The sequence below is a fragment of the Saccoglossus kowalevskii genome, chromosome 22 (assembly GCF_978046115.1).
Source record: "Saccoglossus kowalevskii chromosome 22, keSacKowa6.1, whole genome shotgun sequence".
NCBI lineage: Eukaryota > Metazoa > Hemichordata > Enteropneusta > Harrimaniidae > Saccoglossus > Saccoglossus kowalevskii.
The window spans coordinates 29,976,670-29,991,441 of NC_140662.1; the positions used below are offsets into that span (position 1 = coordinate 29,976,670).

At 39.4% G+C, this 14,772-nt stretch overlaps 1 protein-coding gene across 2 annotated transcripts in view; it reads right to left on the bottom strand.

Annotated features, from left to right (window-relative positions):
• Positions 1-14,772, bottom strand: part of LOC100372412 (uncharacterized) — a 222,802-nt gene that overhangs the window by 47,805 nt on the left and 160,225 nt on the right. The window lies entirely within an intron of this gene.

The window sequence follows — 14,772 nt, forward strand, 5'->3', positions numbered from 1 at the left end:
AAGTTCGTTACCACATACAATACAGACACCTTGGTATGCAATGTTCGTTACCACATACAATACAGACACCTTGGTATGCAAAGTTCGTTACCACATACAGTACAGACACCTTGGTAGGCAAAGTTCGTTACCACATACAATATAGACACCTTGGTATGTAATGTTCGTTACTACATACAATACAGACACCTTGGTATGCAAAGTCCGTTACCACATGCAATACAGACACCTTGGTACGCAAAGTTCGTTACCACATACAATAAAGACACATTGGTATGCAATGTTCGTTACCACATGCAATACAGACACGTTGGTATGCAAAGTTCGTTACCACATACAATAAAGACACCTTGGTATGCAAAGTTTGTTACCACATACAATACAGACACCTTGGTATGCAAAGTTCGTTACCACATACAATAAAGACACATTGGTATGCAAAGTTCGTTACCACATACAATACAGACACCTTGGTATGCAATGTTCGTTACCACATACAATACAGACACCTTGGTATGCAAAGTTCGTTACCACATACAATACAGTCACCTTGGTATGCAAAGTTCGTTACCACATACGATATAGACACCTTGGTATGTAATGTTCGTTACCACATACAATACAGACACCTTGGTATGCAAATTTGTTACCACATACAATACAGACACCTTGGTATGCAATGTTTGTTACCACATACAATGAAGACGCCTTGGTATGCAATTTTGTTACCACATACAATGAAGACACCTTGGTATGCAAATTTGTTACCACATACAATACAGACACCTTGGTATGCAAAGTTTGTTACCACATGCAATACAGGCACATTGGTATACAAAGTTCGTTACCACATACAATAAAGACACCTTGGTATGCAAAGTTCGTTACCACATACAATATAGACACCTTGGTATGTAATGTTCGTTACCACATACAATATAGACACCTTGGTATGTAATGTTCGTTACCACATACAATACTGACACCTTGGTATGCAAAGTCCGTTACCACATGCAGTACAGACACCTTGGTACGCAAGGTTCGTCACCACATACAATAAAGACACCTTGGTATGCAAAGTCCGTTAGCACATGCAATACAGACACCTTGGTATGCAAAGTCCGTTACCACATACAATAAAGACACCTTGGTATGCAAAGTCCGTTACCCCATGCAATACAGAAACCTTGGTATGCAAAGTGCGTTACCACATACAATACAGACACCTTGGTATGCAAAGTTCGTTACCACATACAATACAGACACATTGGTATGCAAAGTTCGTTACCACATACAATAAAGACACCTTGGTATGCAAAGTTAGTTACCACATACAATACAGACACCTTGGTATGCAAAGTTCGTTACCACATACAATAAAGACACATTGGTATGCAAAGTTCGTTACCACATACAATACAGACACCTTGGTATGCAATGTTCGTTACCACATACAATACAGACACCTTGGTATGCAAAGTTCGTTACCACATACAGTACAGACACCTTGGTAGGCAAAGTTCGTTACCACATACAATATAGACACCTTGGTATGTAATGTTCGTTACTACATACAATACAGACACCTTGGTATGCAAAGTCCGTTACCACATGCAATACAGACACCTTGGTACGCAAAGTTCGTTACCACATACAATAAAGACACATTGGTATGCAATGTTCGTTACCACATGCAATACAGACACGTTGGTATGCAAAGTTCGTTACCACATACAATAAAGACACCTTGGTATGCAAAGTTTGTTACCACATACAATACAGACACCTTGGTATGCAAAGTTCGTTACCACATACAATAAAGACACATTGGTATGCAAAGTTCGTTACCACATACAATACAGACACCTTGGTATGCAATGTTCGTTACCACATACAATACAGACACCTTGGTATGCAAAGTTCGTTACCACATACAATACAGTCACCTTGGTATGCAAAGTTCGTTACCACATACGATATAGACACCTTGGTATGTAATGTTCGTTACCACATACAATACAGACACCTTGGTATGCAAATTTGTTACCACATACAATACAGACACCTTGGTATGCAATGTTTGTTACCACATACAATGAAGACGCCTTGGTATGCAATTTTGTTACCACATACAATGAAGACACCTTGGTATGCAAATTTGTTACCACATACAATACAGACACCTTGGTATGCAATGTTTGTTACCACATACAATACAGACACCTTGGTATGCAAATTTGTTACCACATACAACACAGACACCTTGGTATGCAAAGTTTGTTACCACATGCAATACAGACACATTGGTATACAAAGTTCGTTACCACATACAATAAAGACACCTTGGTATGCAAAGTTCGTTACCACATACAATATAGACACATTGGTATGTAATGTTCGTTACCACATACAATACAGACACCTTGGTATGCAAAGTCCGTTACCACATGCAATACAGACACCTTGGTACGCAAAGTTCGTTACCACATACAATAAAGACACCTTGGTATGCAAAGTTCGTTACCATATACAATACAGACACATAGGTATGCAAAGTTCGTTACCACATACAATACAGACACCTTGGTATGCAAAGTCCTTTACCAGATGCAATACAGACACCTTGGTACGCAAAGTTCGTTACCACATACAATAAAGACACCTTGGTATGCAAAGTCCGTTAACCCATGCAATACAGAAACCTTGGTATGCAAAGTTCGTTGTTACCACATACAATACAGACACATTGGTATGCAAGGTCCGTTACCAAATGCAATACAGACACCTTGGTATGCAAAGTTCGTTACCACATACAATACAGTCACCTTGGTATGCAAAGTTCGTTACCACATACGATATAGACACCTTTGTATGTAATGTTCGTTACCACATACAATACAGACACCTTGGTATGCAAAGTCCGTTACCACATACAATAAAGACACCTTGGTATGCAAAGTCCGTTACCCCATGCAATACAGAAACCTTGGTATGCAAAGTGCGTTACCACATACAATACAGACACCTTGGTATGCAAAGTTCGTTACCACATACAATACAGACACATTGGTATGCAAAGTTCGTTACCACATACAATAAAGACACCTTGGTATGCAAAGTTAGTTACCACATACAATACAGACACCTTGGTATGCAAAGTTCGTTACCACATACAATAAAGACACATTGGTATGCAAAGTTCGTTACCACATACAATACAGACACCTTGGTATGCAATGTTCGTTACCACATACAATACAGACACCTTGGTATGCAAAGTTCGTTACCACATACAGTACAGACACCTTGGTAGGCAAAGTTCGTTACCACATACAATATAGACACCTTGGTATGTAATGTTCGTTACTACATACAATACAGACACCTTGGTATGCAAAGTCCGTTACCACATGCAATACAGACACCTTGGTACGCAAAGTTCGTTACCACATACAATAAAGACACATTGGTATGCAATGTTCGTTACCACATGCAATACAGACACGTTGGTATGCAAAGTTCGTTACCACATACAATAAAGACACCTTGGTATGCAAAGTTTGTTACCACATACAATACAGACACCTTGGTATGCAAAGTTCGTTACCACATACAATAAAGACACATTGGTATGCAAAGTTCGTTACCACATACAATACAGACACCTTGGTATGCAATGTTCGTTACCACATACAATACAGACACCTTGGTATGCAAAGTTCGTTACCACATACAATACAGTCACCTTGGTATGCAAAGTTCGTTACCACATACGATATAGACACCTTGGTATGTAATGTTCGTTACCACATACAATACAGACACCTTGGTATGCAAATTTGTTACCACATACAATACAGACACCTTGGTATGCAATGTTTGTTACCACATACAATGAAGACGCCTTGGTATGCAATTTTGTTACCACATACAATGAAGACACCTTGGTATGCAAATTTGTTACCACATACAATACAGACACCTTGGTATGCAATGTTTGTTACCACATACAATACAGACACCTTGGTATGCAAATTTGTTACCACATACAACACAGACACCTTGGTATGCAAAGTTTGTTACCACATGCAATACAGACACATTGGTATACAAAGTTCGTTACCACATACAATAAAGACACCTTGGTATGCAAAGTTCGTTACCACATACAATATAGACACATTGGTATGTAATGTTCGTTACCACATACAATACAGACACCTTGGTATGCAAAGTCCGTTACCACATGCAATACAGACACCTTGGTACGCAAAGTTCGTTACCACATACAATAAAGACACCTTGGTATGCAAAGTTCGTTACCATATACAATACAGACACATAGGTATGCAAAGTTCGTTACCACATACAATACAGACACCTTGGTATGCAAAGTCCTTTACCAGATGCAATACAGACACCTTGGTACGCAAAGTTCGTTACCACATACAATAAAGACACCTTGGTATGCAAAGTCCGTTACCCCATGCAATACAGAAACCTTGGTATGCAAAGTTCGTTGTTACCACATACAATACAGACACATTGGTATGCAAGGTCCGTTACCAAATGCAATACAGACACCTTGGTATGCAAAGTTCGTTACCACATACAATACAGTCACCTTGGTATGCAAAGTCCGTTACCACATACAATAAAGACACCTTGGTATGCAAAGTCCGTTACCCCATGCAATACAGAAACCTTGGTATGCAAAGTGCGTTACCACATACAATACAGACACCTTGGTATGCAAAGTTCGTTACCACATACAATACAGACACATTGGTATGCAAAGTTCGTTACCACATACAATAAAGACACCTTGGTATGCAAAGTTAGTTACCACATACAATACAGACACCTTGGTATGCAAAGTTCGTTACCACATACAATAAAGACACATTGGTATGCAAAGTTCGTTACCACATACAATACAGACACCTTGGTATGCAATGTTCGTTACCACATACAATACAGACACCTTGGTATGCAAAGTTCGTTACCACATACAGTACAGACACCTTGGTAGGCAATGTTCGTTACCACATACAATATAGACACCTTGGTATGTAATGTTCGTTACTACATACAATACAGACACCTTGGTATGCAAAGTCCGTTACCACATGCAATACAGACACCTTGGTACGCAAAGTTCGTTACCACATACAATAAAGACACATTGGTATGCAATGTTCGTTACCACATGCAATACAGACACGTTGGTATGCAAAGTTCGTTACCACATACAATAAAGACACCTTGGTATGCAAAGTTTGTTACCACATACAATACAGACACCTTGGTATGCAAAGTTCGTTACCACATACAATAAAGACACATTGGTATGCAAAGTTCGTTACCACATACAATACAGACACCTTGGTATGCAATGTTCGTTACCACATACAATACAGACACCTTGGTATGCAAAGTTCGTTACCACATACAATACAGTCACCTTGGTATGCAAAGTTCGTTACCACATACGATATAGACACATTGGTATGTAATGTTCGTTACCACATACAATACAGACACCTTGGTATGCAAATTTGTTACCACATACAATACAGACACCTTGGTATGCAATGTTTGTTACCACATACAATGAAGACGCCTTGGTATGCAATTTTGTTACCACATACAATGAAGACACCTTGGTATGCAAATTTGTTACCACATACAATACAGACACCTTGGTATGCAATGTTTGTTACCACATACAATACAGACACCTTGGTATGCAAATTTGTTACCACATACAACACAGACACCTTGGTATGCAAAGTTTGTTACCACATGCAATACAGACACATTGGTATACAAAGTTCGTTACCACATACAATAAAGACACCTTGGTATGCAAAGTTCGTTACCACATACAATATAGACACATTGGTATGTAATGTTCGTTACCACATACAATACAGACACCTTGGTATGCAAAGTCCGTTACCACATGCAATACAGACACCTTGGTACGCAAAGTTCGTTACCACATACAATAAAGACACCTTGGTATGCAAAGTTCGTTACCATATACAATACAGACACATAGGTATGCAAAGTTCGTTACCACATACAATACAGACACCTTGGTATGCAAAGTCCTTTACCAGATGCAATACAGACACCTTGGTACGCAAAGTTCGTTACCACATACAATAAAGACACCTTGGTATGCAAAGTCCGTTACCCCATGCAATACAGAAACCTTGGTATGCAAAGTTCGTTGTTACCACATACAATACAGACACATTGGTATGCAAGGTCCGTTACCAAATGCAATACAGACACCTTGGTATGCAAAGTTCGTTACCACATACAATACAGTCACCTTGGTATGCAAAGTTCGTTACCACATACGATATAGACACCTTTGTATGTAATGTTCGTTACCACATACAATACAGACACCTTGGTATGCAAATTTGTTACCACATACAATACAGACACCTTGGTATGCAATGTTTGTTACCACATACAATGAAGACGCCTTGGTATGCAATTTTGTTACCACATACAATGAAGACACCTTGGTATGCAAATTTGTTACCACATACAATACAGTCACCTTGGTATGCAATGTTTGTTACCACATACAATACAGACACCTTGGTATGCAAATTTGTTACCACATACAATATAGACACCTTGGTATGTAATGTTCGTTACCACATACAATATAGACACCTTGGTATGTAATGTTCGTTACCACATACAATACTGACACCTTGGTATGCAAAGTCCGTTACCACATGCAGTACAGACACCTTGGTACGCAAGGTTCGTTACCACATACAATAAAGACACCTTGGTATGCAAAGTCCGTTAGCACATGCAATACAGACACCTTGGTATGCAAAGTCCGTTACCACATACAATAAAGACACCTTGGTATGCAAAGTCCGTTACCCCATGCAATACAGAAACCTTGGTATGCAAAGTGCGTTACCACATACAATACAGACACCTTGGTATGCAAAGTTCGTTACCACATACAATACAGACACATTGGTATGCAAAGTTCGTTACCACATACAATAAAGACACCTTGGTATGCAAAGTTAGTTACCACATACAATACAGACACCTTGGTATGCAAAGTTCGTTACCACATACAATAAAGACACATTGGTATGCAAAGTTCGTTACCACATACAATACAGACACCTTGGTATGCAATGTTCGTTACCACATACAATACAGACACCTTGGTATGCAAAGTTCGTTACCACATACAGTACAGACACCTTGGTAGGCAAAGTTCGTTACCACATACAATATAGACACCTTGGTATGTAATGTTCGTTACTACATACAATACAGACACCTTGGTATGCAAAGTCCGTTACCACATGCAATACAGACACCTTGGTACGCAAAGTTCGTTACCACATACAATAAAGACACATTGGTATGCAATGTTCGTTACCACATGCAATACAGACACGTTAGTATGCAAAGTTCGTTACCACATACAATAAAGACACCTTGGTATGCAAAGTTTGTTACCACATACAATACAGACACCTTGGTATGCAAAGTTCGTTACCACATACAATAAAGACACATTGGTATGCAAAGTTCGTTACCACATACAATACAGACACCTTGGTATGCAAAGATTGTTACCACATACAATATAGACTCCTTGGTATGTAATGTTCGTTACCACATACAATACAGACACCTTGGTATGCAAAGTTCGTTACCACATACAATGAAGACACCTTGGTATGCAAACTTGTTACCACATACAATACAGATACCTTGGTATGCAAAGTTCGTTACCACATACAATAAAGACACCTTGGTATACAAAGTTCGTTACCACATCCAATACAGACACCTTGGTATGCAAAGTTCGTTATCGCATGCAACAAAGACACATTGGTATGCAAAGTTCGTCACCACATACAATACATACACCTTGGTATGCAAAGTTCGTTAACGCATACAATAAAGACACATTGGTATGCAAAGTTCGTTACCACATACAATAAAGACACCTTGGTATGCAATGTTCGGTACCACATACAATAAAGACACCTTGGTATGCAATGTTCGGTACCACATACAATACAGACACCTTGGTATGCAAGGTCCGTTACCACATACAATGAAGACACCTTGGTATGCAAGGTTCGTTACCACATACAATGAAGACACCTTGGTACGCAAATTTGTTACCACATACAATACAGACACCTTGGTATGCAATGTTCGGTACCACATACAATAAAGACACCTTGGTATGCAATGTTCGGTACCACATACAATACAGACACCTTGGTATGCAAGGTCCGTTACCACATACAATGAAGACACCTTGGTATGCAAGGTTCGTTACCACATACAATGAAGACACCTTGGTACGCAAATTTGTTACCACATACAATACAGACACCTTGGTATGCAAAGTTCGTTACCACATACAATACAGACACCTTGGTATACAAAGTTCGTTACCACATACAACACAGACACCTTGGTATGCAAAGTTTGTTACCACATGCAATACAGACACCTTGGTATACAAAGTTCGTTACCACATACAATAAAGCCACCTTGGTATGCAAAGTTCGTTACCACATACAATATAGACACCTTGGTATGTAATGTTCGTTACCACATACAATACAGACACCTTGGTATGCAAAGTCCGTTACCACATGCAATACAGACACCTTGGTACGCAAAGTTCGTTACCACATACAATAAAGACACCTTGGTATGCAAAGTCCGTTACCCCATGCAATACAGAAACCTTGGTATGCAAAGTTCGTTGTTACCACATACAATACAGACACAGTGGTATGCAAGGTCCGTTACCAAATGCAATACAGACACCTTGGTATGCAAAGTTCGTTACCACATACAATACAGACACCTTGGTATGCAAAGTTCGTTACCACATACAATATAGACTCCTTGGTATGTAATGTTCGTTACCACATACAATACAGACACCTTGGTATGCAAAGTTGGTTACCGCATACAATGAAGACACCTTGGTATGCAAACTTGTTACCACATACAATACAGATACCTTGGTATGCAAAGTTCGTTACCACATACAATAAAGACACCTTGGTATACAAAGTTCGTTACCACATCCAATACAGACACCTTGGTATGCAAAGTTCGTTATCGCATGCAACAAAGACACATTGGTATGCAAAGTTCGTCACCACATACAATACATACACCTTGGTATGCAAAGTTCGTTAACGCATACAATAAAGACACATTGGTATGCAAAGTTCGTTACCACATACAATAAAGACACCTTGGTATGCAATGTTCGGTACCACATACAATAAAGACACCTTGGTATGCAATGTTCGGTACCACATACAATACAGACACCTTGGTATGCAAGGTCCGTTCCCACATACAGTGAAGACACCTTGGTATGCAAGGTTCGTTACCACATACAATGAAGACACCTTGGTACGCAAATTTGTTACCACATACAATACAGACACCTTGGTATGCAAAGTTCGTTACCACATACAATACAGACACCTTGGTATACAAAGTTCGTTACCACATACAACACAGACACCTTGGTATGCAAAGTTTGTTACCACATGCAATACAGACACCTTGGTATACAAAGTTCGTTACCACATACAATAAAGCCACCTTGGTATGCAAAGTTCGTTACCACATACAATATAGGCACCTTGGTATGTAATGTTCGTTACCACATACAATACAGACACCTTGGTATGCAAAGTCCGTTACCACATGCAATACAGACACCTTGGTACGCAAAGTTCGTTACCACATACAATAAAGACACCTTGGTATGCACAGTTCGTTACCATATACAATACAGACACATAGGTATGCAAAGTTCGTTACCACATACAATACTGACACCTTGGTATGCAAAGTCCTTTACCAGATGCAATACAGACACCTTGGTACGCAAAGTTCGTTACCACATACAATAAAGACACCTTGGTATGCAAAGTCCGTTACCCCATGCAATACAGAAACCTTGGTATGCAAAGTTCGTTGTTACCACATACAATACAGACACATTGGTATGCAAGGTCCGTTACCAAATGCAATACAGACACCTTGGTATGCAAAGTTCGTTACCACATACAATACAGACACCCTGGTATGCAAAGTTCGTTACCACATATAATATAGACTCCTTGGTATGTAATGTTCGTTACCACATACAATAGAGACACCTTGGTATGCAAAGTTCGTTACCACATACAATGAAGACACCTTGGTATGCAAACTTGTTACAAATACAATACAGACACATTGGTATGCAAAGTTCGTTACCACATACAATAAAGACACCTTGGTATACAAAGTTCGTTACCACATCCAATACAGACACCTTGGTATGCAAAGTTCGTTACCGCATACAACAAAGACACATTGGTATGCAAAGTTCGTCACCACATACAATACATACACCTTGGTATGCAAAGTTCGTTAACGCATACAATAAAGACACATTGGTATGCAAAGTTCGTTACCACATACAATAAAGACACCTTGGTATGCAATGTTCGGTACCACATACAATAAAGACACCTTGGTATGCAATGTTCGGTACCACATACAATACATACACCTTGGTATGCAATGTTCGTTACCACATACAATACAGACACCTTGGTATGCAAAGTTCGTTACCACATACAATACAGTCACCTTGGTATGCAAAGTTCGTTACCACATACGATATAGACACCTTGGTATGTAATGTTCGTTACCACATACAATACAGACACCTTGGTATGTAATGTTCGTTACCACATACAATACAGACACCTTGGTACGCAAAGTTCGTTACCACATACAATAAAGACACCTTGGTATGCAAAGTTCGTTACCATATACAATACAGACACATAGGTATGCAAAGTTCGTTACCACATATAAAACAGACACCTTGGTATGCAAAGTCCTTTACCAGATGCAATACAGACACCTTGGTACGCAAAGTTCGTTACCACATACAATAAAGACACCTTGGTATGCAAAGTCCGTTACCCCATGCAATACAGAAACCTTGGTATGCAAAGTTCGTTGTTACCACATACAATACAGACACATTGGTATGCAAGGTCCGTTACCAAATGCAATACAGACACCTTGGTATGCAAAGTTCGTTACCACATACAATACAGACACCTTGGTATGCAAAGTTCGTTACCACATACAATATAGACTCCTTGGTATGTAATGTTCGTTACCACATACAATACAGACACCTTGGTATGCAAAGTTCGTTACCGCATACAATGAAGACACCTTGGTATGCAAACTTGTTACCACATACAATACAGATACCTTGGTATGCAAAGTTCGTTACCACATACAATAAAGACACCTTGGTATACAAAGTTCGTTACCACATCCAATACAGACACCTTGGTATGCAAAGTTCGTTATCGCATGCAACAAAGACACATTGGTATGCAAAGTTCGTCACCACATACAATACATACACCTTGGTATGCAAAGTTCGTTAACGCATACAATAAAGACACATTGGTATGCAAAGTTCGTTACCACATACAATAAAGACACCTTGGTATGCAATGTTCGGTACCACATACAATAAAGACACCTTGGTATGCAATGTTCGGTACCACATACAATACAGACACCTTGGTATGCAAGGTCCGTTACCACATACAGTGAAGACACCTTGGTATGCAAGGTTCGTTACCACATACAATGAAGACACCTTGGTACGCAAATTTGTTACCACATACAATACAGACACCTTGGTATGCAAAGTTCGTTACCACATACAATACAGACACCTTGGTATACAAAGTTCGTTACCACATACAACACAGACACCTTGGTATGCAAAGTTTGTTACCACATGCAATACAGACACCTTGGTATACAAAGTTCGTTACCACATACAATAAAGCCACCTTGGTATGCAAAGTTCGTTACCACATACAATATAGGCACCTTGGTATGTAATGTTCGTTACCACATACAATACAGACACCTTGGTATGCAAAGTCCGTTACCACATGCAATACAGACACCTTGGTACGCAAAGTTCGTTACCACATACAATAAAGACACCTTGGTATGCACAGTTTGTTACCATATACAATACAGACACATAGGTATGCAAAGTTCGTTACCACATACAATACTGACACCTTGGTATGCAAAGTCCTTTACCAGATGCAATACAGACACCTTGGTACGCAAAGTTCGTTACCACATACAATAAAGACACCTTGGTATGCAAAGTCCGTTACCCCATGCAATACAGAAACCTTGGTATGCAAAGTTCGTTGTTACCACATACAATACAGACACATTGGTATGCAAGGTCCGTTACCAAATGCAATACAGACACCTTGGTATGCAAAGTTCGTTACCACATACAATACAGACACCCTGGTATGCAAAGTTCGTTACCACATATAATATAGACTCCTTGGTATGTAATGTTCGTTACCACATACAATAGAGACACCTTGGTATGCAAAGTTCGTTACCACATACAATGAAGACACCTTGGTATGCAAACTTGTTACAAATACAATACAGACACATTGGTATGCAAAGTTCGTTACCACATACAATAAAGACACCTTGGTATACAAAGTTCGTTACCACATCCAATACAGACACCTTGGTATGCAAAGTTCGTTACCGCATACAACAAAGACACATTGGTATGCAAAGTTCGTCACCACATACAATACATACACCTTGGTATGCAAAGTTCGTTAACGCATACAATAAAGACACATTGGTATGCAAAGTTCGTTACCACATACAATAAAGACACCTTGGTATGCAATGTTCGGTACCACATACAATAAAGACACCTTGGTATGCAATGTTCGGTACCACATACAATACAGACACCTTGGTATGCAATGTTCGTTACCACATACAATACAGACACCTTGGTATGCAAAGTTCGTTACCACATACGATATAGACACCTTGGTATGTAATGTTCGTTACCACATACAATACAGACACCTTGGTATGCAAATTTGTTACCACATACAATACAGACACCTTGGTATGCAATGTTTGTTACCACATACAATGAAGACGCCTTGGTATGCAAATTTGTTACCACATACAATGAAGACACGTTGGTATGCAAAGTTCGTTAACACATACAACACAAACACCTTGGTATGCAAATTTCGTTACCACATACAATAAAGACACCTTGGTATGCAAAGTTCGTTACCACATACAAAACAGACACCTTGGTATGCAAAGTCCTTTACCAGATGCAATACAGACACCTTGGTACGCAAAGTTCGTTACCACATACAATAAAGACACCTTGGTATGCAAAGTCCGTTACCCCATGCAATACAGAAACCTTGGTATGCAAAGTTCGTTGTTACCACATACAATACAGACACATTGGTATGCAAGGTCCGTTACCAAATGCAATACAGACACCTTGGTATGCAAAGTTCGTTACCACATACAATACAGACATCTTGGTATGCAAAGTTCGTTACCACATACAATATAGACTCCTTGGTATGTAATGTTCGTTACCACATACAATACAGACACCTTGGTATGCAAAGTTCGTTACCGCATACAATGAAGACACCTTGGTATGCAAACTTGTTACCACATACAATACAGATACCTTGGTATGCAAAGTTCGTTACCACATACAATAAAGACACCTTGGTATACAAAGTTCGTTACCACATCCAATACAGACACCTTGGTATGCAAAGTTCGTTATCGCATGCAACAAAGACACATTGGTATGCAAAGTTCGTCACCACATACAATACATACACCTTGGTATGCAAAGTTCGTTAACGCATACAATAAAGACACATTGGTATGCAAAGTTCGTTACCACATACAATAAAGACACCTTGGTATGCAATGTTCGGTACCACATACAATAAAGACACCTTGGTATGCAATGTTCGGTACCACATACAATACAGACACCTTGGTATGCAAGGTCCGTTACCACATACAGTGAAGACACCTTGGTATGCAAGGTTCGTTACCACATACAATGAAGACACCTTGGTACGCAAATTTGTTACCACATACAATACAGACACCTTGGTATGCAAAGTTCGTTACCACATACAATACAGACACCTTGGTATACAAAGTTCGTTACCACATACAACACAGACACCTTGGTATGCAAAGTTTGTTACCACATGCAATACAGACACCTTGGTATACAAAGTTCGTTACCACATACAATAAAGCCACCTTGGTATGCAAAGTTCGTTACCACATACAATACAGACACCTTGGTACGCAAAGTTCGTTACCACATACAATAAAGACACCTTGGTATGCACAGTTCGTTACCATATACAATACAGACACATAGGTATGCAAAGTTCGTTACCACATACAATACTGACACCTTGGTATGCAAAGTCCTTTACCAGATGCAATACAGACACCTTGGTACGCAAAGTTCGTTACCACATACAATAAAGACACCTTGGTATGCAAAGTCCGTTACCCCATGCAATACAGAAACCTTGGTATGCAAAGTTCGTTGTTACCACATACAATACAGACACATTGGTATGCAAGGTCCGTTACCAAATGCAATACAGACACCTTGGTATGCAAAGTTCGTTACCACATACAATACAGACACCCTGGTATGCAAAGTTCGTTACCACATATAATATAGACTCCTTGGTATGTAATGTTCGTTACCACATACAATAGAGACACCTTGGTATGCAAAGTTCGTTACCACATACA